Source organism: Accipiter gentilis, chromosome 9 (assembly GCF_929443795.1).
Source record: "Accipiter gentilis chromosome 9, bAccGen1.1, whole genome shotgun sequence".
NCBI classification, from domain to species: Eukaryota; Metazoa; Chordata; class Aves; order Accipitriformes; family Accipitridae; genus Astur; species Astur gentilis.
The window spans coordinates 4,366,562-4,392,297 of NC_064888.1; the positions used below are offsets into that span (position 1 = coordinate 4,366,562).

The 25,736-nt window shown below is 53.2% G+C and overlaps 1 protein-coding gene across 2 annotated transcripts in view; it reads right to left on the reverse strand.

Annotated features, from left to right (window-relative positions):
* The window catches only part of UNC5B (unc-5 netrin receptor B), a 56,197-nt gene that overhangs the window by 17,996 nt on the left and 12,465 nt on the right, over positions 1–25,736 (reverse strand). The gene's annotated exons all lie outside the window — the stretch shown is intronic.

Consider the following 25,736-nt stretch of genomic DNA (forward strand, 5'->3'; position numbering starts at 1 on the left):
GTGCTCCTGTACGGATCTCGGCATCGCACAAGGGCTGGGGGGGGGCACGGGCAGCCCCTGCCAGCACAGCCCCCGGGGACAGGCTCGCTGCCCATCACAGGCGAGCGATCGCTTCCAGCCCAGCCACCTCCAGAGAACGTCTCCCAAAAACGCACTCAGGATTCACGCTATTCCACCCCAGAACCCAGAGGGGGTCAGCGCCCCGGTGATCTCCATCTTCCTGCTTGTTTGCTCGCAAAAACAATCTAAATGCAAAAATAACCAGAAGAGGAGGTCAGGTCGGGCCAAGAAAAGTCTTGAAAAGGAGCAAGCACCTCAGGGCTCCCCCAGGGACGTAATCCCTGAGGAGCGGGAGCCTCACGGCAGGTCATGCCCAGCACTGGCCTGAGAAGATGCCGTGACCGACGTCGAGGGGCACCTGCAGCATCCAACGTAGGAAACGGGTTTCTAGCCATTTCGCCCATCAATATCAACCCCAAATATTGCAGGACCGATAAAACACATACACGCGCTGGGATGCTACTGCTTAACCTGTTGTTTCTGGGCACCTCGCTAGCAGTCAGGTCACATCACGAGGCTTTTCTTTACACCTAAAAGAATTATGAGCTTTTCTTCCTCCTCCTCTCTTCTCCAGCGAGAGCTGCGATTCTCAACTCCAGGCACTGCAGCGTGTGGGAAAAAGTAAATATCCCCAGCCCCGTGATAACATCTCCGGAGCTGGCAAGGAAGGAAGGAGCCCACTCCCTTCATCACCCTTGGCAAGGAGCAGCGCCGCACGGAGAGACTCAGAGAATCCCGAGGTGTAAGGAGAAGAAGAAGAAAAAAATCATCAGACGCATCAAGAAAACAAGATGACCAAGCTGCCTCCCGAGCAAAAATCAGTGAGGGAAAAAAACCACGCGAGGTCAGTCGTTTAAAATCCATTTAGGAAAATTGACTTTCCATTTCCATTTAACACAGCACTAAGGGAGAGCGGTAGGACATTTGTCATAATCCATTAACTGCTCTTTTGGAAACAATGAATTAAACTCCAGGCTAATTTCTCTCTCTCTCTGGCTGGCTCTTCCCCACCTCTCCACTGCCAGCCATTCCCTCCCCCGGCTCATTTGCAGACCTGTAATTTTCCCAGCGCCCCGCCGCGGGCAGGGGCACGGGGGTGTGAGGAGGTGCGAGCCCCCCACCTTGAACTGTCCCCCACTTCTCCCCGTGCCTGCGTCAGGCTCCCCTCTCCTGCTGAGCAGCTTCTTACCTTATCACAGCAGCAAATATCACTTTTTTTTCTTTTTTTAATTTACTATTCAATTTTGCATCCACCGAGTTGTTGTTTTGGGGGTTTTTTTGTTGTTGTTTTTTTCTAAAACCGCTTCGATGCCACAAATCTAAATTCCCTGGCAAAGGGGGCTGGCAGGAGATAATCCAACTGCCAACAGAGGCAGCCAACAAAACTTCACTCGTGGGCTCATGTGCAAACCTCTCTGAAATGATGCTCTCCGCATCCCTGCAGCGCGCAGCCTGCAAAGTCGGTCCCGAGCTCGGCGGCCGGCAAAGGGCGCAGGTAGCGCGCGCTGCAGAGCATCCTCCGAAACCCACTGGTGTGATGCAGGAGTGGCTCCCGGGCTTTTTTTTACAGCTCTAAGGGCAGGTGGACTTAGAAAGCAGGCTTACTATAAGGAATATAAACACTTGAAGCCCATTAGTTTCCCAGGGACTCTTGGCAGAGTCCCCCCAGCACCAGCCTCCCCGAGGCACCGCTGAGGGCAGTGGCAGAGATGCTAAATACTCCAAGATACATCAACCCTGGCCGTAACGCGGGCCTGAAGCTCCCCGTTAAGTTTTTCTTCTGTATCTGTGCCAGCTGCTTTTTATTTCTTTTCTTTCTTCCCACTTTTTTTGTCTTCTCCCCAAGCCAGGGGTAACACCCCAAGATGCAGGCAAGGAGTCCTGCAGCCTGCCCGGCACCGTAAGGGTGACCCACAAAGCCCCAACATCCCTGAAGAAGCCAATTTTCGGAAGGAAATTCCCCTGTGGGGATGACACCTCGAAGCGCACGTGTCCCCTGACCCAAAACCACGGGCAAGGAGAAGTCCTCCTCCAGCAGCCAACACCAAAGACACGTTTTCTCCCACCCCACTGCCACTTTGGTGATGCTAAATGAGACTTTAGGTCATCCGAGAAGATCTGGGAGCGGGGAGGGGATGAGTCACGGCCTGACGGGGATGAAAATCGCAGATTTGTGACTCACGCACAATCATCTGCAGCCGGATGGGTGACGCTCTGGGCTGCGGTGGGAGCCACCTCGGTCGCCCAGCACAGGGTTCGGGGCTGAACCACCACCAGCGGTACTGAAAATCCGCCGACCCCCACATCGATGGGTCCCATCCGGACCCCCCGTCCCGAAAAGGGGTCTACCCAAATCCATGCTGGTGGTCTCAAACTCGACGCTTCAGGTTTCTTCAAGGGGGCACAGTGACTTTGGGGATGAGGGTAGTCGAATAGGATGATCTCCCCAGCCCTAGCCAGACCCAGCACCTGCTTTTTGTGGCTATAAAAACTTGCTGTTTTTAAGGTTTGAACCCCCAAACCCCAAAACTTTAAAGTTAGAAGCATCCTAGCTGCTGGGAAAGTTCAAATTCTGCAAACTCGCAACAGCTGAGAGATCTTTTGTTTCTGGCCAAGAGAGATCTGGGGCCCAAAAAAGCAGCTCTAACAGGAGACAGGGAAAAAGATGATGGGGTTTTTGTGGCAGACTCGTCACCGATGCCATGCCGCAGAGCTCTGACCCCACGGTTCCCCCAGGCTCCCGCCTGCCCACAGATGGGACCAAAGCAAGGGGGAGACTCATTTCTCCATCCAGAAACCAGCCCTATGCGACCGAAGAAAAGTATTTGCAGCTGGGCAGGGCGTTTGGCTCCAGCAGGATACGGCCGTTGGTATTTAAACGTGCTGGGGAAGAATTAAGGCAGAGGAACAACAGGGACTTTGGATGAGAAAAGGGAGAGGAACCATGCTGGGCATATTTATCATTAGCCATCAACCCAGCCTTTCATCCCCACTCCTGACGCCTGGCCACCCGCCGCATGGGAAACCTCTCGCTCTGCTAACGCACATGGAGGTGGAGGCCCCCCAAAATTGACGTACAGTCGAGGCGGGGGGGAAAGCACACCCGCTCATGCCATGTGGAGGAATGACTGCTGCTCCCGGCTGCCCCGACTATCCAGCAGCCACTGCAAAATACAAAAAAAAAAAAAAAAAAGCACCTTCCCAGTGGTGCAACGCCATCACTTTCCCCCATAGGACAGGGGGCAAATAGCTCTAGCATAGACAGGACGAAGTGCTGTCAGTGTTAGAATTAAACGAGCAGAGGATAGAGGGGCTGGAGAAAGGTTTTGGTCTGCTCCAGCATAATAAGGACATCGATAAACAGCCCCGTAAAGGCTAGGACAACTTCCCCTCCAATGGTCTTGCATGTTATTATTATTATCATTATTATTCCTATTATGGTTGCATTATATATAGATGTAAGAAAACTTGCAAGAAGCAGGTCTCTGGCTTCTCCAGGCTGGGCAGCCAACCTCAGGTTGGGGCTATGCACTGAGACGTTCAGACGGTTTTAATACCAGTGAAGACCTGGTCAACAGGAGGGTTCGCACTGGTGCTTGCAAGGAGCTGGCGGTAAGCATCGCCCTTGGGAACGGCTGCTTTAACCCACACGTGCGCGGATGCCACCTTCCATTTCGCCCAGCGCTGCTCTGATCCCAACTGAGGTGACAACTCGGCCCGTTGAGCGCAGGAGCAGCGCAACGCAAGAGAGACACTTTTGCATGCAAAGCCAGGGAAGGAGCCTTGCACAGCCGGGCTTTCCAGTACTGCAATCAGACAAGCCATAAAAACCCCAGCAGCGACAAACTAATAAATATTTGAGAGCGCGCTACACTGACTGTAATCATCATCTCCCTGGCAGATGTCTACAGGGGGTTCCCATCTGCCGGCTTCCCTCCTTCCCGCTGGAGGTGGGTGCCTGCTTCCCAGCTCCCTTTTGGGTTGTTTTTTTTCTTTTTGGAAGTCCCAGGCTGTCGCCACCCCACAGTCTCACACTACTCGGGGGCACGCGGTCGGGTGTCGCGGCGTGACGTGCTACGGGACGGGCTGGAGCACTGACTTGGGTACTATATCTGTTTTGGGGGGAGGAGAGGCAAGGAAGGGGCAGCTCCGGGCTTGACCTGTGGGACCAAACCCCCCCCCCCCCCCCCCGAAGCCCCAGGGATGAGCACGACAGGAGCAGCAAGGCGGAAAAGGGAGAAGGGGAATAAGCACTGGTGATTTCTTTCCTCTCCGGCCTCTTCTCCCCCATCTTTCATCACACATTTTAATCTGCTGGGGTTGAGCTGGATTATCCACAGCAGCTGTTCCCCGGGGGGTGACTTGCAGATGTTTGCAGCCAGCGTTTGCAATTTGGTTGAAGATCGATGACCCCGACCAACCAACACCAGCAGCCTGCACGGGGAGCAGCACCGGGCCGGGTTCGAGCGTTAATCACCCCTCCATCACCCCAAAACACATGGCACAAGGGATGACGAGCCCAGAAAGCGATTCCCTTTGCAGCAACGGCCGAGCAAACCTCTGCAGGAAAGCGTTAAAATCCTCTCTCCTGCAATTGTTATCCCTCCAAATATTTGGAAGATTACAGGAGCATTAGCGGCAGCGAAGCCCGGTGCCCATCACCCACGGCCACGCATCCCTCCCCGTTGCACCGGGCAGGCAGGAATGCGATGTAAGGATTAAGCCAGGATGCCTGGGTTTCTCCGGCTGGGTTTCTCCAGCTAAATCTTAGCGGCGGTGGGCACTTAACCCCTTCTGCTTCCATCTCCCCCCATTCACGCCTGTCTCAGGGTGAGCGCTATTTCGTGCGAAGGCCTGAGAGGCAATGGTTAAACCCATTCCTGCCTGCCGGGGTGGGTAGAAATCCTCCTGTAGAAATGAAAAAAAAAAATAAAATGACAGCTTATCTCCAGCACTGGAGGAGGAGAGCCGCCTGCCTTCCCAATCCCCCCGTAGGGATGGGGATGGCTCCGGCTCAAGAGACCGAGCTGGTGGGAATGCTCCGGCCACCGGTTTGGCTCAAGGAGGTGTCTGAAAGGCTGGAGCAGGGCTCTACCCCCTCCCCAAATCTCCCTTCCTATTGCCTCTGGGGGAAATGTATGAACGGACTCATTTAGGGATTAGCGCTGTTGCCATTTAAGCTCCAGCAAATTGTGATGCCGGAGTCGTGGCATGGGACGCAGGTCTCATCCCACCACGTTTCACTCCATCCCTGAGCTCAGGGGAAGCCGGCATCACCGGTCCCGGCTTTCCCTGTTCCCAAGGGCTTCCCGTTGCAGAATGTCCTCCTGGGATAATTTCAGGTCCAGCAGTAAAACATAGCCGAGGTTTTCCTCCTAAAAGCACCGTGAGCATCCTCTCTCCCCAAAACATCACCGTCTCTTCCCCGAGCCATCCCCTTCCCCTCCCTGCTCTGCTCCCCATCGCACAAATTCAGCTTTCCGCGCACCAGCGTGGTCTCCCAACACCAAACCCCGCTGCCGAGGAGGTGCCGGCAGCTCGTGGCATCTTCAACGGCAAATCCTCCGTGAGGCCGAGCGGTGCTGCGCAAAGCCACGACCCACCGCCCCTTCTACGGGGACGCAAACCATCGGAGGCAAAGCGGGGAGAAAGGAGGATGACCCGAAATAAAAAGTGTCGTTGAGGATGGGTTCGGAAGATTTGAAGCCACTTGCACCGAGTGAAGCTTCTTCCCCAGCTCTCGCCCTGCTACCTCCTTGCACAGAGCCCACCAAATCCCGTGCCTTCGAAACCCTCCGAAGAGTTTAAAGCGGGTTCGGACACAAGCTGGGAAGCGCTGATGAAAGCGAGATGCAGGGGATGTAACAGGCCCTCGGCACCGTCGTCCCAAGGGCTACAGCTTGCTGATGTAACCCCCTGGCCTCGTTAACTCAGCGTGGCGCTCGTTAAGCTCTCCTGCCGCAGGAGGACCGAGGGGATGGGATGGGACAGACCCAAAATGCCCGCAGAGGCCAAAAAACCGAGCATGGAGCCTTCAGCGGTAGCAAGGAGAAACACTGGTACCTGGCATCTCCTCGCCAACCTGGAGCAAGGTTGGATTTGGAGGTCAAAAAGCCACGGGGATGGGCAGCCACTGACGTGCTCGTGGGGTGCCCATCCCCGTGGCGTCTGACACCTTCCCCAAGCACGTGCAATGGTAACTCAGCAAAGGCTGCACCACAAAACCACAGTACGTGACACGTTGTCGTGTTCAACCCTCGCTACCGGCGGCGCGCCGAGGTCCGCAGAAGGTGTCGCTCCACCTCGGGGCTGTGCGTTTCTAGGGTCTTCCTCTCCATCCACACCCCCCCCCCCCCCAAAAAAAAAAAAAAGTGGAGGCCACCCCTCCTGCTCCCAGCAGCCAGGAAAGCCCCCATGCAACACAATAGAGCCTCTCTGTTCTCACCCATCTTTTATTAATAACTAAATTTGGAAAAAAACCACTTAACCTTTTCCCCAAAGCATCTCTGCCTGACAAACCGGCTCATTTTCCTCCATCGATTGCCCTCTCCCAGGAGTTTTAGCGTCCCTTTGCATCCCCCTTCCTGCCAAACCTGGCATCACCCCCCCGGGGTAAAATCCAGCCAGGAGCGAGCCCCATCCCATCACCTCCAGCTCCTCCTGGAGCCCACCCAGCCCGGGACAGACGGACACCGGGACAGACAGACATTTCGCAGCAGCATCCCAGATGGGTTAGCAGTTCCCCCCCCGCCCGGCGGCAGGCAAACATTATAATTAGAGAGCATTCCTCCCCAGCGTGGGTAATGAGGGGGTGCACCCCGCCAGCCCTAATTACACCCTTGGAAAAAAATAAGCAGATTCCTCTCCCAGCCAAATGAAAAGCCTGCAGCCGGCCTCCCTCGCTGCGCACCTTTATTAAATCAGAACCGGACGAGAAGGGGGAAAAAAAAAACAGAAAGCAAAGTCTCTGCTGGGAAAAGAGTGGGAAAAAGGCAGCGCCAAGGATGTTATTGCATGCAACGGCTTTATCGATCAAAAACCACTTCACCTGACTGAAAAAAAAAAAAAAAAAAATCATCTCTTTAGCTAAATCCCCAGGTCAGGCTTTTGCAAAGCAGCCCGAGAGAAAAACTAAAAGCAGGGTGCCTTCGCACGGGGCATCCCACCGCAGCATCCTCGTGCATCCCACGAGAGCATCCCCGTACCGCTGCAAGCCACGGCTAAGAGGGTTCAACCCAAATCCTGACCACCGCCATCCCCGGAGAAGAAACACCCAGGCTCTGGCAGCAACTTCACTTGCTGGGAGTTCAGAGGAGAGAGATTTATCTTGTTGATTATGCATTACGCTGGAGTATTTATGGAGCCACTACTCTTTTGTTTATCTTTATGATTATGATAATCAAAGGCGAAGCCTCCTGAGAAGTGTAAACAGCTGAGATCCCTTATGGTACAAACCTCTTCATTTTTCATTATATAGATTTATAACACGGCACGGGCAGATTGGAGTAAATTGTTCCTTATTTCTGGTTTTAACAGAGCAGAGCTGTGAGCCTCGTGAATCCCCGTAAATACCCACGGAAAGGGGAATGAATAAAAAAAAAAAAAAAAGAAAAGAAAAGAAAGAAAGAAAAAAGGAGGAGGAATTATGTAGCAAATCCCTGTTACACTCTATTGTGCTCGCTTCTTTTGTGCTATTTTCCACATTTCCTTCAGGGAAGCAGTTATGTTTGAAAACTATCTCCAAATTTCATCTAGTGCTGGTTCTTGTTATGGGCACGGACACTTTTCTTTGTGCTATTTTAATTCCATTGTCGCAGTACTCTTGTATAGTTTGTTCTGTTTACTGAGCTACAGCGTTATTTTTAATGGATATAATAATTATATAAACTTTTATTTATTTGCTTTGGCTCATAAAAGAAAAAAGCCAGCAGCGGATAATGCAGTAATATGCTGTTTATTCACATGTATGGCATGTACTGTGTTTCTGTTGTGAAAAGAATAATAATTTCAACAAGAAAAGAGAGAAGGGAAAAGAAACCAAGGAACAAACAGGGACTTGTTGCCCCGGTTAATGCCAGAAAGTCCAAGGAATTATTAATTATCATTCAAACTGCAGTAAATCAAGTGCAAGATGCAATCTCACTGGAGGGGAAAAAAAAAAAAAAAAAGGGGTCTCCTGTTCAAATGAGCAATGCAGTTTTAAAATGCTAACTCCGTGAGAAAGAAAGTTGCTGGTTTCGCAGACAGAAAGCGATTTCCCCCTCGCCCAAATTACATACATATTTAAAAATGTAAATTCCCCAGCGTTCCCCCTGAGAGTGCAATTTCCAGGCGGCTGTTCTGCAATGGGTTTTTTTTTTTTTGGTTGGTTTTTTTTTTTTTTCCTCAACGTGCAAATCCGGAGGCGACCGCCTTGGCTTCGGGCACGACAAGCAACTTGAAATCAGCAGCGAGCGGGGCTGCGAACCCCCTTGGTGCTCCGTGGGAGGAGAAGGACGCTCTGCTGCCCACCGCGCATCCCAGCTCCAAGCATCCATCCCGTCTCGGACACGCACATCACACGGGGACCGTGAGCTGGAGGGGAGCAGGTTTTGCCCTCTGAGCATCCAGATGCCAAACCTCGAGGCGGGGAGACAACCCAGCCATGCCCTCTAAAAGCGGCTCACGAGATTTGATGGTCCCGAGTGGCACTTCTGTGCCAAAATCCCGGAGGGCCGTGCGTGTCCCACGATGCGGGGGAGCGAGGGATGGCACGAGCCCAACAAGGTAAAGCAAAAAGTTCAGGCAGCTGGCTGCGAAGAAGGGAGAAGCAGTGCAAAAGGAGAAAGCTTTTTTTTTTTTTTTTTTCTCTCTCCTCCTCATTTTTTGTCTTTTTCTCACCCACTCTCTCCTCCCCAGCATCTCCCGCAAGCCCCGGGAAGCCAAAGCCGGCTGGAAGGATGCTCCCCCCGCCTCCAGCCAGCCTCTCCGCAGGCCCCTCGCCAGACGCTGCCCTACTTTCCCCGACGCTTTTCCCACTCTTCTCCCACAGCTCGCTCGGCGGCAGGCGTGGGTTGGGAGCAGCACCCGCTCCCCGGTACCCGCAGCACCCGCTCCCCGTGCCAGGGCTCCCACCGCCAGCCCCACCGGCCGGGGTCATCTCCCACCCTGCGGGGTGTTCCAATTCCATAGAGGAAGGTGCTGGGTGTAACGCTGTACTGATTTTAAATCATTTTAATCAGTGCATTATTTTCTAATCATAAAAATAAGCCCGTTCGATGCCTCACATCCCCCATTAATTCAGCTGGGGGAGGAACATCACAAGAGCGGCTGATTAAGGTCCCTTTATTAAACAGTCTTTAAAGTTGCCCTTAATCTTTCAGATTTGTTGCTACAATCAAAAACAAAAAAACAACCACCACAAATGGAGGCTGGAAATATTTTGCTTTTCATTGTCCTTTCTCTGCCCTTTTCTTCCCTTCTCATTTTACTGCGACAATAAGGGAAAAAACAGAAGGAAAAAAGGGGGGAGGGAGGAGAACAGGGTTAGAAAAAAGATTTAAGGGGGGGGAAAAAAAAAAAAAGAAGGAATCCCTGCTGATGTTGAATATCAAATATTAAGACTTTTCTCTCCCTACTCTTTCAGCAATATCCCTATTAAAGAATAAAACCCAAACAATCGGTGAGAGTAGCTTAGAGGACAAGGCTTCCCCATCCCTTTGCCTCCATTATACTTTAATCCCTGCAGCCAAGAGCAGGTAGGAGAGCAGGTACCCGAGACCAGAGCTCGGCTTTCCCATCGCAGCACGGAGAGAGGTCTCCGGCTGGTTGCAGAAGGATTTTAGCAATTACCTTGATTAGTTTTATTCCTTCCCCTCTAAAACCCTGAAGCCAGCTGGGCTCCTACCACTTCGCACCTGCTTTTACATAGAGCAAAAAGCTGAGATTTTATTAAAGCTGGGAGGGTTTGGGGGGGGGTCTTCTGGTGAGTGCCTGTTTTCGGTGCCTGCCTTTGCCTGGCATCGCTGCCTCCCTGCCCACACTGGGGGGAGAAACACACCATGCTCCAGCGGAAGGAAACCCCTCCAAAAAAACAAAGCCTTTTCCCTCCTGCTCCCATTCCCACGAACACCATGGTGGGAAGCCTTCGGGAGCTTCCTAATGTTGTTTGGCACCCTCCTCCCCTCCCTGGCATTTAAATACCATGGGACCCCGTGCCGCTGCAGCCAGTTTCTTCCTTTCTCACCGCTGGGAATTTCCACCTTTTCTTCTCTGGATGCAGTCCGTGTTCCCGCAGCGCTGAGTTTCTCTTTCCTCCCTTTGTCCTCCGGCACACGCGCTCCCGCTCTGCCCCACGGACCAAAATCCCGACTCCCAGGTGGGCCAGCCTCCCCACGAGCATCCTTCCCTTCTCAGCGCGGGTACCACGCTCGGCACCGGAGGTGCCAGGGCTGGAAATGTCCCCCGGCTTTGGGGGTCTGTGCCGACCCACAGGGGTGATACCCCACCTGGAGCATCTTCCCCGATGCTGCGACCTGTACGGACCCACACGTAGCGATACACCGACACGCAAGTCACACTCCCTCCCGAGCCTTCCCCTCTCGTCCCTTCTCACTCGATGCTACAGGACCCCAAGGCATCAATAAAAATTGCCCTAAAAAATGAGGATGCTTGCTAGCAAGGTGCAACGCTACCAAATTAAATGAAGTTTGGGATGCTGAATCCAGAGACTTGACAGTGACAAATGCGCTGAGCATCTCCAACCTCAAAACTGGAGCGTAGCGAGGATGGATGCGGGACACCCGAGGCATAGCCTTAGCCAGGCTAGCAGCGAAATGGGTTTTTGCAGGGCTCGGAGGCATCGCCGAAGGATGTGCAGCAAGAGAGAGGGACCAGAGGTGATCCAGAAAGGTCTCAAGGGAGCAGGGGCAAAGGATCACGCGTACTGAGCATCAAGCGTGCTTGCACAGGGGAAAAGGAAGAAAAAAGCACCGTGCCCCCCAGCCTCGTCCTCTTCTCCTCTCCGTCCCCCAGCGGCTGCATTTCCATAAGTGATTTGCGCTAATTGCTTTAAATACGGCCACGCTGTGGGTAATCAGAGTCATTAAGTGACCTCTGCTCTGGGAGGGCAGGCAGGGCTGCTGCGGACCCCCTCGCCCAGGGCCATGGGCCAGCCTCCCCCCTCCGAGCGGGACACACTCCCGCATCCCCAGCGATGGAGCTCGGCTCCAATTTGCTCTTCCCTGGAGCCCAATCAGTAAATGGCCTCCCTCCTGCCCTGGACCGGGGCATCTAGATGCTGCCCGACGCCCGTGCCGCGGCAGGGACGGATTCTGATGATCCTGGCTGTTCCTGCCCGGCGATGCCACGGCACCGTCAGTTGCCCATCGCGGCTGCCAGCAAGCCCAGGGCTTGCTGGTGATCGGGTTGGGTTCAAACCAACCGTGTCCAAGCACCCCAAAACCCCCCCAAATGGTATTTCTGAATGCAGAAAATAGATATTGCCCCATCCCCGACCTGGGGCAGGGTGACAGGGGGGGAAGAACCAGCTGTCACCACCCCAGGGGACATCGGCCTTTGAGGCTAAGAACCAGCCACCCACCATTCCAGATCCGATTCCCGGCATCCCCACGGCACCCACGGGTGGCTTTAGCCTGCGGCCAAGGGGCTTAGCCTCAGAAAGCCCCCGCCGCCCCGCGCTGGGCCTCCCAAATTAACCCTGTCGTCGCTAAGGGAGGCAGCCGCCACCGCGCGCCGTGTTCGAGCCTGGCTCATCTATAGGCTCGTCTATAGGCTCATCTATAGGCGAGGCTTAAGCTCGGGGCTTGCAACGCACGCACACGCCAAGGAGGCGGCAGACGGGGTTGAGGATCTTCCAGCACCTTCCCACAGGTCTCTCCCTGCTCCTAGAGAGACGAGTTTTCCTGGAAGCACGCCGAGCTCCGCCGGTTCAGCCGCTTGGTGCCTACAGGAGCCCCCGACCAGGGCTCCTCCGCCCCAGTAAGCAGCAACCATCAAATGCAGACCCACGCAGGGATACAACCCTTCTGGTTGAACTTAAAGCCAGGGTTTAGTCTCAAATCTAGTGCTAAGTCTAAGCTACAACCTGCTAAGGACAGGGTCGCTTGCAGCCGAGGTCAGAGGGGGATATTTAGGTGTGCTCTGTATAGTGCAGGAATTGTACCCGGCAGCGCCGGCATCTCAAACTGGAAAAAAAAAAAAAAAAAAAAAAGCTGCATCAAACCCCAAGCAACCCTCTCGCAAGGAGCCGGGGTTGCGTTTGCCACCTGCAAGCGTGCGGGAGCGTGCCGGGCTCCGCAGCAGCCTGGCCCCACATGCATACGCTTGAAATAAAGGCTGGGAGGTGTAAAGAAACTGCTGTGCTTCCAGGAAAATGCACTGCAGCACGGCTTCTGCCTGTCCGTGGGGACCCATTACACTAACAGTGTGTCCATTCAGCCTGATATATAAATTACTAATGTAAATTAATGGATAATTGAAGCCCTTTAGTCCTAAATATTTAAATTATTTAACAGGCAATTAAGAGAGAAGGAGAAAGAAAAGAGGGAAAGGGGCCTTAACCCCAACGGGCAGAAAAAAAAATTATATAAATGAAGGGAGAGGAGACCAGAAAGAGCCAAACATACACATTTTAAAGGGATGCTGGCAGCTTCGTTTTGTTACCCCGCGTGTCTGAGCCCCAGCGGATTACAGTGGATGCCCGAGACCCAGGGGGACAGGCAGGGGAGCATCCGCTGAAGGAGCCGGCCGAGCAGCAGGACCGGTTCTGCTCCGGGTCCTTTCCAGGAGAGGAAAACTCCGTCGCTGCACTTGTAACAGCTCTTGGTTACGGCAATTGCTGGGACTTCCTGACATGCCAGAACATACGATACTTTTAGATAAGTTTTTTTCCCCTCCTCCCTACCCCTAAGCTGAGAGCGTTCCCTTATATAATACCCTTCCTGACCCCTTTTTGATTTTTTTTTTTCTTTTTTAACCCCTGCATTCACCTGACCAAGTACAAACACCTTTAATCCAAGTGGTTTAATCTTTTCTTCTTTTAAAAGTGGTCTATGTGGCTCTTTTGCTCTCTCCGCATCCCCCCCATCCCGCTCCAAGCATCCTCAGCAAGGCAAAGTGCTGACACAAGGACAATCCGTCGGGATGCTGGATACCATCAGTGCAATGAGTTTCCCATCCTCAGACGCACAGGAGAATCCTTCTAACAGTACAGCCCATGGCAAGGAGCAGGTCAGGACCAAGAAACACAGTGTTTCCTCCTCCTGCCTCCATCCCACACTGGCCAGGGATATTCCCACCGCTCTCCTGAGCACTGGAGGAGGTCATAAGGAAAAATGCCCGGTGGCCCGTTGAGAAAAGACGTCATGTGGGAAAAAAACTATTTTAACAAAAGCAGCGTGTGAGTTTGTGCGTGCCCAGGGACGACACCGAGGGCAGGGAGAGGGATCGAGACAATAGTGAATAGACTTCAGATTATATCCTGAACTCGTAGCCTCATGGGAACGGGGTTATAAAAACCCTTTTTATTTTGTTTGTAGTCCAAAACAAACAAGTACATAAAAAGCTAAATGCGGAGGAGCCAGACAGGAAGTGAGTAACATCTGGGAAACATCTGGCCCCGGCCATCCTGCAAGCCCAGCCTCCGGCACGGCTCCGGGTACCTGCTCTCGCGCTTCCAAATCAGCACGGGTACCCAAACCCCCCTCCCCTGCCCCAAAAGGGCATTCCTTGGGGAAAGCTGTGCCCATCACTCGGCTCATCTCGTTGGCTGAGCAATGCAATTCCTGAGCTTCCCGTCCCTCTCTGCGCCGGGCAAAATGAGTAACCCCTTCTGCTATTCCCACACGGGGAACGCAACGGGCGTCTCAGCCCGTTGCGATGGTGGGCATGGGCAGCTCCTCTGCCAGAGGGTGGAAAGCCCCAGGAACACGTCACCGCCGAGCAGGACATCCCGGTGCGGGACTTCGAGCATTGGAGGACGCTCCAAGCACTGCAGGAATAGCCCTGTGCGGGGCTCTGAGCGTTAAAGGATGCCCCAAGCATCGCAAGACACGTTAGTAGAGGCTCCGAGCATTGCGGGACAGAGGCAGGCTGGCACCAGGGCACGCTTTCCCAGCCCCAAGAGATGCTCCACATCCTCCTCCGCAGGAGAAAGGAGGTTCTGCCCAGCAGATGCAAGGGGCTGGGGATATTTTCTTCTTCTGTTTCTCATCTCCTGCTCTTACTCCCCCAAAAGCCCTGCAGAAAGAGCCGCCCGGCGCACTACCCCACGCACACACCGGGGAAGCCTGCGGAGGTTGCAGGGCCTGATGTTTGGGCAGGTTCCAGCCCGGCTGCGCGGGAGGAAAGCCGGCTCGGCAGGCCCTCCGCACGGGGGAATTCCCCCCCGTGGCCGCCAGCCCAAGCTGCCATCCCACGTCTTCCCTCTCCACCCGCCCACAGCCAACGGGGTGCTCCGGGGGTGAGAAAAAAGGGGGGCACAGGGATGCGAGCAAACCCGCAGAGTTATTAGCTAGCGGGGGGGTGGTTGCGACGAAAAAGCGGCGATGCTTAGGACGGGTCTGGGTCACAGCAGCTGCGTTTGTAACTGGGAAAGGCGATAACCGCGCTCAAACGCACGGAGCGACGACGCTGCCTCCTTCGCCGTCCCACCGGCTGCGTCGGGGCATGGGGCAAAGCACCAAACTTCTGGCAAACCAGCTTCACTCGGCTCCTCGGAGCAAACCGGCTGCTCCTTGCACAGGATGGGATCCCCCCAGCTCACCAGATAAAACCAAAGCAAACCCCAGTTCCCCCCAAAACATCTCCTCTGCATTTCCTACGCAGGCAGAGATATATTTGCCATTTGCTCTGGCAGAGCCTGGGATTAGCTTCTCACGTTTTCCAGCGGGGAGGATTAACGCCGGTCCGGCGCTGGACCGCGCCGGCGAGAAAACGGCAACCGGCTGCGCAGCATCTGGCGCCCGCTGCTCATTTCTCATCGTGTACACGTGCACGGTGGCATACAGGAGCGCCGAAGGCCAACGGCGGTAACGCTCGTGGCTCAGGTGTCCCACAAGAGGAGGAAGGACAAGGGCATTTCTTTGGGGGTGTTTTGCCCCCCATGCTGGCAGCCTGCCTGAATTTGGAGCATTTCCCCTTGGAGAGCCAAGACGCGAGGCAGGGGACTTGGGGAGTGACAGGGAGACGTTAGGGATGAGAACGGGGATGTCAGAGAGCAAAACAGGGAAGAGGAAAGAAAAAAATATCAGAGGAGGAAGGACAGTGGTTTGGGAAGGGAAAGAACCAAGGCACTTGAAAGGAAAAAATTATCCAGCAAGCTGGCAAGGTTAAAAAAGCAAAAACACCGGGACACCAGAGGATATAGAGACCTAGTTAAAGAAGCCTCACCCAGAACACACCACTAGCAAAAAGCATCCGATGTGTCAGGGACAGGGATATAGGATGCTGCGTGCCCAATTCCATCTCGCTGCACGCCCTGCGGCAAAGGGCACAACTCCCAAACGCCGAGCACCAGGGACCTCGAGCCACTGCAGCCGCAAAAGCCCAGTCCGACTTTGTTCTGTGACTCTCAGCCACGTTTGCACCAGCTGATGCCCACCTGTGGCTTTTGTTTTGTTTTGGGTTTTTTTTGCGTGCTCTTACTTGTCATCATTAAAAATAGCTAAATTGAAAGGCTACACTCGGACCCCATCACAAGAGGCGGCGAGAGCACCGAACCAGTCCCCGGTGTGCAACGCCGCAGCTCAATTTGGCCAAGCGAGCAGGCAGACAGGCTCCCGAAGGTGTCTGAACACATCCAGGCTGTCGGGGCGAGGAGGGTGATGCACAGGAACCCACCGGAGCCGGGCAGCCCTGTTCCCACCATCCCTCGCACGTGCTTGTTTCCCTGCTTTTTCTTTAAAATTCCCAGCCTAAATAAGGCTTTGGGGAGGAAATTAATGAAAAGCAAAGCTGATTACAAAGAACAATACAATGACTCCATCTGTTTCTTTTACCTCAATTGTATAAAGCTTTTACATTTATAAAGGTTTCTCTCAATACACAATGAAATGGCCTCTGAGGGAAGCGGTAATGGCCCTGGAGACTTTTGAGCAAGACTGGACAAAACACCGCAGAAACAATCCCAAAGGAAGGGCCAGATGATCTAACAGGTCTTTTGCATCTTTAATTTCTCACCCTTTTCTTTCTCCTCCCGTTTCAGGCACGTTTTTTTAGCTGCTGCTAATTAGATGTTAATGCGAGAGCGGTTGCATTTTCAGCACATGGTGTAACCAAGAGAAAAATATCGGGGCTCTAAATGACAAACAGATCACGGGGATGGGCGTCCTTATTCTCAGTGTAGACAATATCTCTCTAGAAGAAAAACAGGCCATAAAATATCGATATCCTTTCCCCACCAGGATGGATTGCTTCTGCACCCACTGGTAGCTGCCCGATGCCCACAGGTCACAAGGGTGCCCGCTCCAGGTCTCTTCCCTCGCCATCCCCACATCCAAGCCCCACACCAGGGCACAGGAAGGATCTCCAAGGTTGTTTTGCCTAGTCGTAACGCAGCCAGAGACAGCGGAAAAACCCCACCAGAACGACAGACATCCCAAAACAACCTGCGTTTAGGTCAACCACCAGCCACGAAACCAACCGACTCTCCTGGCTGCTCCTTTGCAGACCATCTTCCCAGGAGAAGGCAATGGGACGCTCTTCACCACCACCTCCTCCTCCTCTCTGCTGGGCTGCTTATTTGAATCATCTCTTAACACCCGCCTCAGCAAGTTGCAAGGAGCTGAGCCGAGCTGTTTGCGCTAAAATCAATGAGGTGGTGCAGAGGCAGGAGCCTGTGCCCTTGCCCGCGGCGCCTGCCCCCGCCGCAGGGCAGTCGACGAGGGCCACCGCTCGTCATTGCCGACGCAACCGTAAACCCAACCGCGCTCGGAGATTGCTTGGCCGAGGTGTTCCATCGTGCTTCGCGACGCTCTCCCCTTAACCCTACGCCCAGCTCACCATTATCGCAAGAGTAAATTTAATTTCAAATATGTTATTGTCTTTTATCACCCTACCAGAAGCTTTACAGGAGAAGCCAACGCTCTGCTTCACTTCAGCCCCACTAGAACACCATCATACCTCCAGGTGATACTCCAAGGTCCACATGGCAGACCAAGGCACAGGTCAAGAACGGATGGGGAGCCCCAAATTTGTGGTGGTGGGATGTTACTCCCCTCGTCAGTGGGGTCAGGAAGATCCCACCAGCTACTGGTGTCCCTACGGGCAGTGACATCCCTCCAGCCCCGTGGGGGACCTGGTGCCTATGCCCCAGTCGAGACGGAACGAAAGCCACTGCTAAGAGACACATTTATGGCCTTCCAAGAGGGAGCCCGATGACAGCTTAACGAGCTTTTTGTTTTTCAAGTAGTGGTTTTATATTTACGACCTGAAAGGGAAAGATGCAAGTCGGCAGACAATCATGGGGGCTATCTGCTCCTTCTGCTTCTGACCCGCTGCCGTCCAACCCACATCCAAGCCATTCCAGGAAGCCATAAAAAACGATTGCATTTCAGCTTTTTCCCCCTCCTTTCTCTCTCCCCAGTAAAAACAAAAAGCACTTTTTTTTTTCTTTTTTTTTTTTTGGTGGTGGTGGTCATTTCATTTTAATGTTCACCCCAAGGAAGAGCATCAAATATTAATGCAGGAAGCTTCAGAGAGATCACACCAGAAACCAGAAGCCCCATATGTTGTGGAGCATCCCAGTGGATGCAAGATCCCACCAGTTCATCCCCAAGGCCTGGCTTTTTAATGCCTGGGAAGGGAGGAAGAAAAAGGAGGAGGCCAGAAGCTGGGCTTTATGAGCTCGAGAGATCACATTCCTGGGATATCAGCCCAGAGTTGCACTTGGAGGAGGAAAAAAAGTTAAGGAAAAAAAACCAAAACCCACCACCCCTCCCCAGGATGCTGTGCTGTTATTTATAAGCTTAATAGTGAAAAGAGAGGGCAAAACGCCCTGGGTTTTTTTTCCCCAGATCTCAGCATTAACCCAGCAGAGAAACGCCTTTGGGCTGCAAGAACATTCCAGCCACCAGCAGGAAGATAAGCCTCTTCCTTTGCCTCCAGATTCCTTGGCAGAGAGGAGACACATGGGGTTTAACTGCATACAGAGATGCCACGCTGGGATACAAAGGTGATAGGAGCTTTTGTCCGGTCCGGAGCTCACTTGACTGATAAAGACCCTGCCCTAGAGCTCACAAAACCCAGAGGGCACCTTGACCAAGCCCAGCTTGAGGAGTTGATGGGGGCCGTGCAAGGCCAAGACATGCAACGCAAGGGGTTGGTGGGGGACGTGCAAGGCCAAGAAATGCAACGCAAGGGGCTGGTGGGGGACATGCAAGGCCAGATGTGCAATGCAAGGGGCTGGTGAGGGATGTGCAAGGCCAGATGTGCAATGCAAGGCGCTGGTGGGGGACGTGCAAGGCCAGATGTGCAATGCAAGGCGCTGGTGGGGGACGTGCAAGGCCAGATGTGCAATGCAAGGTGCTGGTGGGGGACGTGCAAGGCCAGATGTGCAATGCAAGGTGCTGGTGGGGGACGTGCAAGGCCAAGACACACAACACAAGGAGTTCGTGGGGGACGTGCAAGACCAGATGTGCAACGCAAGGGGCCGGTGAGGGACATGCAAGGCCAGATGTGCAATGCAAGGGGCTGGTGAGGGACATGCAAGGCCAGATGTGCAATGCAAGGGGCTGGTGAGGGATGTGCAAGGCCAGATGTGCAATGCAAGGGGCTGGTGGGGGATGTGCAAGGCCAGATGTGCAATGCAAGGCGCTGGTGGGGGACGTGCAAGGCCAAGACACACAACACAAGGAGTTCGTGGGGGACATGCAAGGCCAGATGTGCAATGCAAGGGGCCGGTGAGGGACATGCAAGGCCAGATGTGCAACGCAAGGGGCTGGTGAGGGATGTGCAAGGCCAAGAAATGCAACGCAAGGGGCTGGTGGGGGACATGCAAGTCCTCTCCGGCAGCCACCACGTCCCAGGAGCCCTGGGTGCGCACGCCCCCCAAAAAAATAATAAAAAAAAAAAAATTTAAAAAAATTAAAATACCCTTTCAAGTGGGATTAACAATTTCCTCCACATAGTGGGTGATGTTAAGCGAGGTCTGGGGGGGCTGTGGGGTAGGGAGCAGCGGGGCAGAGCTGGCGGCAGCCTTCCTCCTCCTCCTCCTCTCCCCTCTTTATCTGGTGCCTGGGGCTCTGCCCCGGCGCCTGCTGATAATCAGGGAGCGCATTTGAAACCCCGGCGCCAGACAGGATCCTTATCTCCTCCCGGAGAGGAATGTGGGATGGGGGCAGCCCCTTACAACAGCTCCAGGAGATGGGGGAGTGGGGGGGGAAGAAAGGAAGAAAAAACCCACCCCCCCTCCACCACAGCCCCTGTGCACAATGAACAGGGCAGGGGTGGGAGGCAGGGACCCCCCCGGGGTGGGGGGGGGACACCCCACGGTTTGGGGAGCCAGGGCTGGAGGGGGGGGCCCGAGGGGTCGGAAGCCCCCACCGCCTTGTGCAAGGGCCGTGTAATTATCCCAGGGATAATTGCTCTGCTTCATTTCCCCATAAAGTCAAGTCCTGGGTAGGCTGGCTCCAAAAAAAAAAAAAAAAAAAATAAAATTATAAACTGAGTGAGGAGCCAGGGCTGGGTTGATCCCACTGGGAAAAGCCCTGGGCATGGGCACGGGCCTGGGGGAGCCCCGCTTCCTCCCCCCCAGCTGGCAGGCAGCTCTCCCACCCATAAAGATGCAAGGTGAAGGCTTCGAGCCATTCCCCCCCACCCCCCAAAAAAAAAAAAAAATAAAGCCCAAAACCTTTCAGGGCTCAGCTTGGGGACAGGAGCAGCCTTCAGGGTGGGAGGCAGAGGAGGGTTGGCCCCCCCCGAGCCTTCCTCCCCGGTGAGGAGGGTGACGCTGGCACTCGGAGCTGCCTGCGGGCTGCCCTCCCTTCCCAACAGGCCCGACGAGAACTTCGAGCGGTTTTAATAACAGCGAAGGGAAGGAGAGAAGGCGAAAGCCAAGCTCCTGGCTCTCCTCCCGCTTGCTACACCAGGCAGGATAGGAGCCACGGATCCAGCCCAGCGCTCCCTCCCGGTACGAGGGCCGGATGCTCTAACACCCAAAAAAAGAGCTTCGAGCGGTTATTTTTTGCCATCAGGAACCCAGAGCTTTCCGCTCGGTGGCCGGCGAGCATCAGGCACCAGCGCTGGCGGCGAATTTGCGCTCGCAGCGTGGTGCCGTAGAGTGCCGGGCGGTATCGGCAATCCTCGGCTTCATCCCTGCCAGGGGTTTCATGGGCACCCCCTCCCCAAGAAGGACCCTGTTGATGCCACCAGAGCCCCAAGGAACTTGTATCCAATTAAAGAGATACTTTAAAAAAAATGATAACAAGGGGCTAATGAAGTTTAGAAGCTGCCGACACCAAGCATATGCCTCAAATATGCACGGTACAGTTGGTGCCTAGGTAATGCAACTGCAGGTATCAGCTCGCCTAATTAGCTACCAGAAGAAAGTCTAATTTAAAACAAAGCTCTTATTTTATTTATTTGCTGACAGTAGCAGAGCGATTCCCTCCAGCGTGATGCGAAAGCAAACACGCTGTCCTCAATATAAACTGCCATGGGCTTTTTAATTTTATCCTTCAACAAGTGTTCCCGGGTTAGTCTTTGGGAAGGAGGAACAAAAAAAAACCCAACAAATAAAAAACAACTCCGGGGAACACCAACCTGCAGCTCCCATTAGCGTTACAGAGGGCTTGCAAAGACAGCTTCCCACTTGTCACCTCCCTGCCACAGAAAAAAAAAAAAAGCAAGCACACGTACTATCGTGGCTTCTCCGCTGCACCGGGAAAGGCAGGTAAACTGCCTTTAATAAAAGGTCCGTAAGAAAGAGGTGTAGGTCATCCAGCCAAGCTAAAAGACTCCCGACAGTGCCCACCCTTTCCTTCCCCTAGAGAAATCCTAGAAGCAGGGAGAGAGTACAGGGCCATTGCGATTTTATTTAGCATCTTTATTTATTGAAGTGCTTTAAATAGATATGGATTGACTCGCTCAGCTCTGGCTATTACAGCTCGAAAGGGGAGCTGCAGGCTCTTTGATTAATGCACACAAGGCTGCTTCTTCCATAGATGCTCGGCATCCCACGCCATGCGGTACCTCCTCCAGCCTTACCGAATTACAACAGGGACCCCTTTATCGCCCTCCCTGTAGGGGCAGGAGGGCGGCACAATCCCCCACCGTGTATGTTTTAGCTCTCGAGTGCCGTGGTTTTGGGCAGCGGGTGCTCCAGAAGTGCCACATCCTCACTTTGCCTGGGCAAAGCTGCCCCAAATGCCTATTTTGACACCGTTTTAAATCACAGATCCCTCCAGCCACATCCCAATGGGTGGTAGAGACAAAAATTTCACTGACACCCCCCTATGCAGCGGGGTCCTGGGGATGCTCTCCTCAATCCCAGCTCCGCAACCACATTGCACCAGCCAGACCCAGCAGCGGGGTGGGAAGAGGAGCGGCAAGAAGTCAGCTTGGGGAAAAACCCTTCTCTTTGAGCATCGCACTTCACCTCTCGCAGCCGTCAGAGGACGGTCGGCGCCAAGCCCCATCGCGAGCCTGTTTAGTCAAAGGGATGCTTCAGCATCTCTCCTCTCACAAAACACGGTGTCCTGGTGCCTCCACCGCTCCGCCTTTACGCCATCCACATAAAACCATCGTGCCTCTCCACCACCACCACCCTCAATCATCTCCATATCTACGATCAGACCATCAGCTCCGCAACCCACCGAGACAAACCCTTTATCCTTCCCCTGCCACATTCTTCATACGGTCCAAGCTCATCCGAATAATCAGAGATTTATTCTTTCCTAACACCACATCCTGCCACCCATTTATGAATTTATGAAAGCAGGGAGAGGCATCACAAGCCTTTATGGACAATGCTGGCTAGGACGTGCATTTTTCTTTCCACTGATGAAAGTAATTCCGTTCAGTTAAGGAGTACATAAAAATCACACTATTCTTAGGCAGCTGGGAAAGAGGAGGAAAATCCATTGCAGCGACCCTGAACAGGCGCTTCCCCAGGGCTTCGAGGCAGAAAACTTATCAGACACCGCACTGATAACATTCAGGCTGAACCATAAGTCTTCAGCACATAAAAGGTATTCCTAACTGCAAACTGAATGAGCGGGGGGAAAATAAGGTTAAAGAAAACCAGAGGCCAAAGGCTGGGGGGTGGCCACAGGTCTGGGGTTCATCTGCAGGACAGGCGGCATCCCTGGCACACACTCCTGGGGGCTAAGCAGGAGGATGCTGATGGTGGGGCACCCATCTCCTGCCACCAAGGCATCCAGGGAGAGTTTGTCTCCTGCATGTTTAAAGCTGCAGAGAAGTGGGAAAAATCAACATCCATACCACTACCAGGCTAGTGAGATATTCCCGCCCCCCCCCCCCCCCCCCCCCCCAGGTCAGCGTCCTCAATCATCCCCAACAACATATTTGCTCATTAGGGCCCCATTTGCCTCCCCCGCTATGTCCCAGTCCCAATACCCATCTTACAACACCTTCCCCCCCACCCCAACCGCACTCCTTTTCTTCCCTGTAACTCCAAACCAACTCTTTGTCCGAGGTACAAAGCGCTGGGAAGTTTCCGCTGCGGGTTTCTCTCTGCACCGGTTTCACATCCAGCTCTTCGGGAATGCCTGGTCAAAGCAAGCCAGCTGTGATTTGTAGCTGCTTTTTAAGAAATGACCCCCCCAGAGGAGTTTTCTCCACATCTTGTGCAACGATGGAGTTTTCAACACAACCTCAGAGGGGTCCCCCTTCTCCTCCTTAGCAGTCACTCGCTCTCCAGTCACCTGTCAAATCCCATGAGGATCGCCCAAGCTGGAGAAGCCAAGTGACACAAAACAAGCTGGAAACAAAACCCTGTCCTATTTCCAAACTACCTTAGAAAGGCGAGAAGCAGCACAAGATGCAGCTATACGGGAACCTGACCCACAGGAACCACGGCCAAAAGGGAGGCTGTGCAGCTCCCGGCTGCCCTGCACGTCCCGCACCTACCCACAGGTCGAGTCAGTTATTCTTGTTGAAGGAAAAAATTAAAAATCCACATTTGCCATGCCTTTGTCCCCCCCCGTGCACGGATGACAAGCTTACGGCTCGAGCAAATAGTGACCCCAGAGCTGCTTTGCAAGCTCTTCTTCCAACGCCTCAGGCTCAAGTCTTCCATTGCAAGCTCTTCTTCCAACGCCTCAGGCTCAAGTCTTCCAAGCCAGCCCCAGGCTCCAGCCAAACTGCTCCCCATTTCTAGGAGCGATGGCCCCCCCCCCCCAACCAACAACCCCCCAGCTCCGCAGCACTGCCGGCCCTACGAACGTCGAAGGCCACCTCCTTCCCCAAACCTGCAGCTCCGTGCCTCATCCAAAGTCCACCCGCAGCACCATCTCCACCAGCCTGCACCCGCAGCAGGGCGCCCGATGCCAGCATCACCCACCCAAAGCCATTGCTCCCTCCCTCCGAGGCCGGTTTTCCAGGCAGAACAGGGATGGGAATTACTCAGGCAGCATGTGACATGACCACCAGAAGGAGGGCATTGCGTTACTGGAGCTAAAACTGGATCCCGGTTTCTATTGTCTATTCTTTTGTAGTGATGGGAAGAAAGAGCTGCTGCTCTGTAATCAGGCCTCTTCTGGCTGGTTCGCCGCTTTTAGGACCAACCAGGATAATGCAACGTTGCTTTCATGTGGCAAGAGAAGCTTATAAACAATACTATTACACTGATACACCGCCGAAATTAAAGCCTTGCTCTGAGTCTCGGTTGCTCCCAGAGGCAGCCTGCTTGCCTTGGACTTATTATCTTCTCTAAAAGTCTTTAATACAGTGAACGGACTAAATGTCTTTCTAAATAAGCACTCGTGAAATTTAATTACTCCAAAAATAATGCCTATTGCCTATTTCTGAAAAGAAGAGCAATTCCTTCCAGCTTTTGCTAATGTTCTTTTAGCAAATGCTCTGCATTTCTTGTTTCGCTTACCTGTATGCGCAAAATTACAGTTAAAGCAGAGCAGCTCCAGATCACAATTCACCCCAAACCTGAAAGTCTTCTCTTCACTGATGCTTCTCCATAGCTTTATTTTACTTTTTGGTCTAAAATAATTGAGATCCCCCCTCCACCCCCGTAAAAATCCAGATTCTGAGCTCACCCATACAGCCGGATTGAGACTGAAACCTCCAGAGTGGATTTAACTCAGCCAGAAATGATCTCAGCTGTGAAACATCACAAGGGGCAGTCACATTCTCAGCAGCTTCAAAATAGAGGTTTGGGGTTGAATTTTTTAAAATTAAAAGGGATGCCATCTCTCTGCATCTGTGTTTTATCTGGAATAAACATCCTGGTACGGGAAGAAGACACGCTTTTGCTTTCCTAACTCCAGCTTCTCATTTTCACCACCTTCCCGAGAACCTCTTCATGGTTTCTCAAGCCGCCTTCTGCACTGCACTGAGACTGTCTCTACAAATAACATGGTCCCCACCTCGACCCACGAGCTTTTTGTTATATTTTTCTCTCCCCTGACCAGCTGAGGGGAGCGATAGAGCAGTTTTGGTGGGCACCTACATCCAGCCAGGGTCAACCCACCACAGCTGGGACGAGTCAGGAGGCCACCCTGGCGGTGAAGCAAGGGCCAGGTTTCTTATGGCACTTATCTAGGGACAAATGCCAGCCAGATCAAACCCCACAGAGATCCTCAGGACCTGCAGAAGCGGCTGGCAGGATGCTTACGGGAAGATGCTCTTTTCCCCTCATCTTTCCCCTTGATGCTCCATTTTCAGAGAGGTCAGAGACTCCTGCTCCCCAAAAACATGAAAAGCCAAAGCTGCAGAATACCCTTGACCCAGAGGTCTGAAGTAACCCAAACTCCTCCAGCCGTTAGACCCTGCAGTTCACATAAATGCCTTCTAAACTCTTTTTTTCTTTACACGTGCTGGCAAAGCAAGTTCCAAGAAACTGCCACATCGAACATGCCAAGCAATTTCTTCCAAAGCGTGTGTGTAGGCTACAAGGAAGCCCATCCTTTTTTCCTTCCCTCCCCATCTCTCCCCTGCTGACCCAGGGGTAGGATGCTCTCAGCCACTTAACCATCATTAGCGAAGGACCATTTCCTTCCACAACAAATAAAGGTCATCTGCCAACTAGCGTCTTTTTGCCGTGACCTGAAGGCATCCTTTCAGCACTTCTCTCACCTTGCCTAAGGTTTTTCCAACCTTTTTCTCAGTCCTTCATTGATTTCGAGGTACCCCAGCTCAGCTCAAGTGATGCGGTCCCTTAAGCGGCACAACAAAACCTGCTTTTCCTATAGATCTGCTGCTCAAAATACTCACGCCCACGTGGCGTTTGTGTTCCCCAATAGTAGGTGGCAAGTGTTATGCTGTTGGGTTTTTTTTTAGTGGGATATTAATAGATCCCTCTCACTGGCCAACCAGCTCTCTTAGATAAAAACTTTATTGCTAATTTCCTAATCAGGCAGGCGCTTAATTGCGAGACATCTACTTCTGAGTCAAAGAGGGGGAGGGCTGCAGACACACAAACAGCACAACTGCAAAAAAAAAAAAAAAAAAAATCTGGATTTTTTTAGGAAATTAAGCTAAAA